Below are 7,473 nucleotides of genomic sequence, written 5' to 3'. Positions count from 1 at the left end.
CCTCCCTAGCTCCCGCAAGCCCAGGAACACAGTCCGAGTCCTGCAACTCCGAGGTCTGACTGGGAAGCAGGGGCCGCTGCCCGACAATTACCCTTTTCCGCCGCCCCTATTCCGGTGCCCCCCTCCGGGAAGTTCCGAATGGTTCAGACCGCACCAGCTGGGGATGCTGGGGGAAACCATTTCATTAAGCGCGGGAGTATGCTGAAACTTAAAAATCATTTTAAAAACAGATTTGAGGGTAAATATAGCCAACCTAAGGCTTCCTGTCCACATAAAAGAGAAAAATAAAGAAAAAACGTTATAAGAGGTTGGCAGGCTTTTTTTTTTTTTTTTGCTTCACCAATGGTTTTTATTAAATTGCTGATGGAACCCGTCCTCTCCCTACATTGAGAGTATGGAAGGTGCGGGAGACGGCCGTCACGTGACGCGGAGAAGGCGCGGCGCCCGTGGGAGGTTGGTTGCAGAACTCGGAACCGCTGTGCGCGCGCATGTGTGGGATTCGGTCTTCCTCCCTCAGTGGGTCTTTTTTAAAAATGTGAAAATCAGTTTTTGAATAATATTCTTTTTTTGAGACAGAGTTTCGCTTTCGCTCTTGTTGCCCAGGCTGGAGTCCAGTGGCGCGACCTCGCCTTACTGCAACCTCCGCTTCCCGGGTTCAAGCGATTCTCCTGCCTCAGCCTCCCGAGTAGCTGGGGACTACAGGCGTCCGCCACCACGCCTGGCTAATTTCTTGTATTTTTGCAGACCCTGTTGGCCAGGCCGGTCTTGAACTCCTAACCTCAGGTGATCCACCAGCCTTGGCCTCCCAAAGTGCTGGGATTACAGGCGTGAGCCACCGCGCCCGGCCTGAATAATATTTTTTAAAACTTGAGCGCCCATTACTAAATTTAGCTACTTAGAAGTTAATTGTAAAGCCATTACTTTGTGATGTAGTGTGGGTCCTTCCAGTGAAGACCGGAGAGAGATGGGAATCAGAGCCTGACCCGCCTGCGCGCGCTGCCCCCTGAGGTGTGGCCGCCCCGGAGCCTTCCGCCGCGGCCGAGGCTATGGTTGCCGCAGAGTCTCCAGAATGTGCTCACCAGGAATAGAATAGAAAAGTGGGTGGTTGTGTTTTTGAAATCAGAGGTCACTTATTTTTTTCTCTTTAAATTTCCATGTTCTGGTCGGGCGCGGTGGCTCACGCCTGTAATCCCAACACTTTGGGAGGCCGAGGTGGGCGGATTACGAGGTAAAGAGATGGAGACCATCCTGGCCAACAGGTGAAACCCCCTCTCTACTAAGAATACAAAAAAAATTAGCTGGGCGTGGTGGCACACGCCTGTAGTCCCAGCTACTCGGGTGGCTGAGGCAGGAGAATTGCTTAAACCCGGGAGGCAGAGGTTGCAGTGAGCTGAGATCGTGCCACTGCACTCCAGCCTGGCACAGAGCGAGACTCCATCTAAAAAAAAAAAAAAAAAAAAATCCATGGTCTGTTGAAAACGGGACACGAGAAAAGAACGAAAGTGCAGCTTGTGTTTTCTGCCGTCTTATAGTGGCTTGGTAAAGATTAAGGAATATGGGGTGGCGTTACGAGGTTAGGCATTGCCTTTATGTGTTTAATTATTCTTATCAAGCGAATTCCTCTTGCTGTTGGACAGCGCAAACTTAATTTCTGAGGAGGTAGTAAGTTACAGGGTGATTTTCTTTTCTTTTCTTTTAGAGACGGAGTCTTGCTATGTCTCCCAGGCTGGAGTGCAGTGGCGCGATCTCGGCTCACTGCTACCTCCACCTCCCGGGTTCAAGTTCTTGAAACTAATGTTTGTTAATGAGATTTTTAAGTCAAGAACAAGGTTTTTTTCACCTTGTAACTTTAATTCCAGGAATTACCTTTTTCACTTTGTTAGTGGAGTTCACCACCTTGCTCAGATTATCCTTATTTCCATGGTGATAGGCTAATGGCGGAAGGTTATTCAACTAGTGTATTTTCAGTAAAAGTCAATGTGCATTTACCACAGCTGGGCTCAATTTAGGCCATTAACATCTTTCCCAACACCAGTGGCTTCAGCCACCTACCTCTTTTGGAGGTACTTTCTTAAATAAACCTATAAATCTTAAAAAAAAAAAATTAACAACTGCCAAATCTTTGCCTCAGTGAATTGTACCAAAGGTTATTTAAATTGGGCTCTCATGGGGTATAAAAACTTTCAAGGACATGCAACAAAAGGGACATCTTAGAAGTCGGAAAATGTGCCCATTCTCATGGGAAAGATAATTGAAACTCAGCAGTAATGTTCAGAAAGCACAGATACCAATAATGTTGAACAATTCACAACCAAATGAAATGCAATGCTAGTCTCAAAGCTTCTATCCCATAATGGAAATTGTATGAAATGATTCCAGAAGCTCTGGATATGTTACTGCCTGGCATGCATACAATCCAGAATGTGTTTTTTCCACCACTGAAACAGGCTCAATCAGAATTAAGATTTTTTTCCACCACTGAAATAGGCTCAATCAGAATTAAGGTTTTTTGATGCTTTTCTGCCTTCTTACTACTGCTAAACCAAGAGGCTTCATTATAGCTGAGTATCCAAACTGATCAATCACTTCCAAGGCATCAGTTGCCAGGACCATAGAGCCAAGTGGTAGGGAAAAGTCACATCTTATTCAGAAATTTGTTTTAGAGTTTTTTATATGTACCCTTAGCCACAGGGGCTCTGATGTAGCTGTAGGATACAGCTGGGCTTCATCTTTCAGTCAAACCACGTCAATGACTCTTAGTTTCCAGTTTCAGGAAGAAGGGGTGTATTTCATTTGTAAGCATTTCAATTTAATATTTTTAATCACATCTCATATTTTCAAGTTACTATAATTGATTCCCTGTTATAAAAATAATGATCTAAGTTTTTGTTTCTTCCAGCAACTGAGAAAACATTCCGTTTTTAGATGTTTTGAACAGTTTAGGAGTCTGGCCAGCTGCTGAAAGGCAGCAAGCAATGAGTAACATTTCAGAAGGTGAGATAAATGCACAATTTCTTTTTTTTTTTTGAGACGGAGTCTCACTCTGTTGCTAGGTTGGAGTACAGTGGCGTGATCTTCGCTCACTGCAACCTCCCCCTCCCGGGTTCAAGCACTTCTCCTGCCTCAGCCTCCCGAGTAACTGGGACTACAGGCGCATGCCACCAGGCTCAGCTAATTTTTGTATTTTTAGTAGAGACAGGGGTTTCACCATGTTGGTCAGGCTGGTCTCGAACTGCTGACCTTGTGATCTGCCCTGCCAAAGTGCTGGGATAACAGGCGTGAGCCACTGCACCCAGCCCATGCACAATTTCTTTCTTTCTCTTTTTTTTTTTTTTTCTTTTTTGAGACGGAGTCTTGCTCTGTTGCCCAGGCTGGAGTGCAGTGGCGCCATGTCCGCTCACTGAAAGCTCTGCCCCCAGGGTTCATGCCATTCTCCTGCCTCAGCCTCCTGAGTAGCTGGGACTACAGGCGTCTGCCACCAGGCCCGGCTAATTTTTTGTATCTTTAGTAGAGACGGGGTTTCACTGTGTTAGCCAGGATGCTTGCGATCTGCCTGCCTCGGCCTCCCAAAGTGCTGGGATTACAGGCGTGAGCCACTGCGCCCGGCCTAGCCCATGCACAGTTTCTAAGTTCAGGTTTTAGGTAATTAGACAATCAACTCTGCACATAAGGCATCCAGTCAGTTGCGAGGTATGAGTTATTAGTGGTTCGATAAAGGCCATTAGGATTAATTTAATATTTCTTACCATAGCAATTTCTGTAAGCTTTTAAAAATTAACCTCTCTCCACCAATTAGAATTCATCTGCTATGCCTTTTGTGTTTTAATCTACTACTAGGTGCCTATTAAATACCATGTGTTGACATTTTCGTCTAACAATCAACTATAGAGCCAGCCTATGGATTCAGACTTATTAAATGCTTTTTGCAATTAAAGTTCTCTGATTTCAGCCTTTGATGTTAGGAAAGGATACAGATAGGATTTTCTTTGTTCACTATCATTAAGTAATTCAGTTACTTAAAAAGATAGCCATCACATTTTCTTATTCACAGATACCTGATTTACCTAGTCATTTATTTTCTCTGGCCCCTTTGCAACTGCTCAGACTTAGGTCCAAATAACATAACCTTCCACAAAGTGGGTACCAATTCAGGTTGGAACCCAGAAACTTAGGACTTACAAACCCAAAACTTCATATTTTGTTTTGTGTTTTTTGTTTTTTTGTTTTTTGAGATGGAGTCTCGCTCTGTCACCCAGGCTGGAGCGCAGTGGTGCGATCTTGGCTCACTGCAAGCTCCGCCTCCGGGATTCAAGCGATTCTTCTGCCTCAGCCTCCCGAGTAGCTGGGACTACAGGCAGGTGCCACTACGCCCGGCTAATTTTTCATATTTTTAGTAGAGACAGGGTTTCACCATGTTAGCTAGGATGGTTTCGATTTCCTGACGTCATGATCTGCCTGCATCGGTCTCCCAAAGTGCTGGGATTACAGGCGTGAGCCACCGTGCCTGGCCGATCTGACGGTTTTTAAAATGGGAGTTTCCCTGCACAAGCTCTCTCTCTCTTTGCCTGCTGCCATTCGTGTAAGACGTGACTTGCCTCCCACCATGACTGTGAGGCCTCCCCAGCCACCTGGAACTGTAAGTCCATTAGGCCTCTTTCTTTTGTAAATTGTCCAGTCTCAGGTGTGTCTTTATCAGCAGTGCAAAAATGGACTAATACAGATGACATGGAGAAGATCTGGCACCACACCTTCTGCAGTGAGCTGCACGTGGCCCCAGAGGAGCACCTAGTGCTGCTGACCAAGGCCCCCCTGAACCCCAAGGTCAACAGAGAGAAGATAACTCAGATCATGTTTGAGACCTTTAACACCTGGGCCATGTACGTGGCCATCCAGGCCATGCTGTCCCTCTACACCTCTGGGCACACCACTGGCATTGTCCTGGACTCTGGAGATGGGGTCACCCACATGTTGCCCATCTACAAGGGCTATACCCTCCCCCATGGCATCCTGTGTCTGGACCTGGCTGGCCAGGACCTGACTACCCCATGAAAATCCCCACCAAGCTCGGCTACAGCTTGATCACCACGGCCGAGTGGGAGATCATGCATGACAAGGAGAAGCTGTGTTGCCCTTCGAGCAGGAGATGGCCACCGCCGCATCCTCCTCCTCCCTGGAGAATAGCTGTGAGGTGCCCATGGCCAGGTCATCACCATTGGCAACGAGCAGTTCCAGTGTCTGGAGGCAGTGTTCCAGCCTTCCTTCCTGGGCATGGAATGTTGCAGCATCCACAAGACCACCTTCAACTCCATCATGAAGTGTGATGTGGACATCTGCAAAGACTTATATGCCAACACGTGCTGTCTGGCAGCACCACCACGTACTGGGGCATCCTGACAGGATGCAGAAGGAGATCACTGCCCTGGTGCCCAGCACCACGAAGATCAAGATCATTGTGCCCCGCCCCAAGCACAGGTACTCGGTGTGGATCGGCAGTTCCATCCTGGCCTCACTGTCTACCTTCCAGCAGATGTGGATCAGCAAGCAGGAGTAAGATGAGTCAGGCCCCTCCATCATCCACCACAAACGCTTTTAAACGGACTGTGAGCCGATGAGTAGCATTTACTGCATGGGTTAATTCCAGAGTATAAATTTGCCCTTGGAGGCCGGGCGTGGTGGCTCACGCCTGTAATCCCAGCACTTTGGGAGGCCGAGGTGGGCAGATCACAAGGTCAGGAGATCAAGACCATCCTGGCTAGCACGGTGAAACCCCATCTCTACTAAAAATACAAAAAAATTAGCCGGGCGTGGTAGAGGGTGCCTGTAGTCCCAGCTACTCGGGAGGCTGAGGCAGAAGAATGGTGTGAACCTGAGAGGTGGAGCTTGCAGTGAGACAAGATCGTGCCACTGCACTCCAGCCTGGGCAACAGAGCGAAACTCCGTCTCAAAAGAAAAAAAAAAATTTGCCCCTGGCAAATGCATACACCTCATACTAGCCTCACGAAACTGGAATAAGCCTTTGAAAGAAGTTTGTCCTTAAGGTTTGTATCTGATATCAGCACTGGATTGTAAAACTTGTTGCTGATTTTGACCTTGTATTCAAGTTAACTGTTCTCCTTGGTATTTGTGTAATGCCCTATGTGGCTTGGTCACTTCGTGGCTGAGGTAAGAACTGGCTTGTGGAAGACAGGTCAGTGGTTTGGTGAGTCTGTGTGGCCAGCAGTCTCCGATCTGTGCAGTGTATTAATGTGTCAGGGCAGAGTGTTCTGCTGTAGAGCCTGGTAAGGGCTCCTGAACCAATTGTTTCTGTCTTGCCGGTCTATCAGGGTTGGAAAAGTCCAAGCCATAGGACCAAGTTTCCTCTCTTAGCTGATGTTTTCATGCCAGAACACCATGAGCTGCTACTTGTCTTGAGTTGGAAGCAGTTTGTATTTCCACCTGTAAATGTATTCATCCCTTTAATTTATGTAGGGTTTTCTTGTACTCAATTCTCAATTCTTTGAGATGACAACACATTTTGTTTTTTTACTGTTATGTGAGAACATCAGGCCCCAGCAACACGTCATTGTGTAAGGAAAAATAAAAGTACTGCTGTAAAAGAAACAAAAAAAATCGGCTGGGTGCGGTGGCTTAACACTTGTGAGCCCAGCACTTTGGGAGGCCAAGGTGGGTGGATTGCTTGAGGTCAGGAGTTTTGAGCCTGGCCAGGCCAACATGGCAAAACCCTGTCTCTAGTAAAATGCAAAAGTTAGCTAGACGTGGTGGTGGGTGCCTGTAATCCCAGCTACTAGGGAGGCTGAGGCAGGAGAATTGCTTAAACCAGGAGGTGGAGGTTGCAGTGAGCTGAGATCACACCACTTCACTCCACCCTGGGCTACAGAGGAGACTCCATCTCAAAAAAAAAAAATTCAGGAGTTTCACTGAGGTAGTAGCTACAGTGAGCAGATACCACCCCTTAAGGGTTGGGGAACAAAGGGAAAAGATTGGGATGAATAGAATTTAAAATTCTGAAGGAGGGCACAGTGGGAAGATGGGGGAGGCCTGCCTCCTGGGCCCCTTTATCTCTAAGGGGCTGTGCTGAGGCTGATTCTAGGAGCATGGGGGAAACTGCACACTGGAAGCAGACTTGCCTGGACCATGCTGCTCAACAGAGGCAGATGCAGGGAGCCTGTCACTTTCTCCCCCGAGCTCTAATCCCCTTCCTGCTGGTTTGCAGAGATCTAGCCCAAGAATCACAAAGCAGAACACAGAACAGGGGATTCAAAGCTGAAACGATTGTGACCAGCTCTCCCCTCAAACAGACTCAGGGTTTGCAGGTACTAGGACAAGGTTCTAAATAACATATCCCCTTTCAGTTCAAGTTTCCAAAAAATGCAGTATTTTAATGAATCCACCTTGGGTAAAAAATTATAATAGCATCCACATCATTAGCAGCTCACAGTAGAGTTACTTTTCACTTATATAGTCACGACTGAC

General features: G+C 47.0%; 1 pseudogene; it reads left to right on the top strand.

The window, feature by feature from the left end:
* The first annotated feature begins 4,615 nt into the window (after positions 1–4,615).
* On the top strand, positions 4,616–5,626 carry LOC744256 (actin, cytoplasmic type 5-like; annotated as a pseudogene).
* The last annotated feature ends 1,847 nt before the right edge of the window (positions 5,627–7,473 follow it).

Source organism: Pan troglodytes, chromosome 19, assembly GCF_028858775.2.
Source record: "Pan troglodytes isolate AG18354 chromosome 19, NHGRI_mPanTro3-v2.0_pri, whole genome shotgun sequence".
Lineage (NCBI taxonomy): Eukaryota > Metazoa > Chordata > Mammalia > Primates > Hominidae > Pan > Pan troglodytes.
Note: the sequence above shows the minus strand (reverse complement) of the source record. Positions and strands in the feature narration are given on the sequence as shown.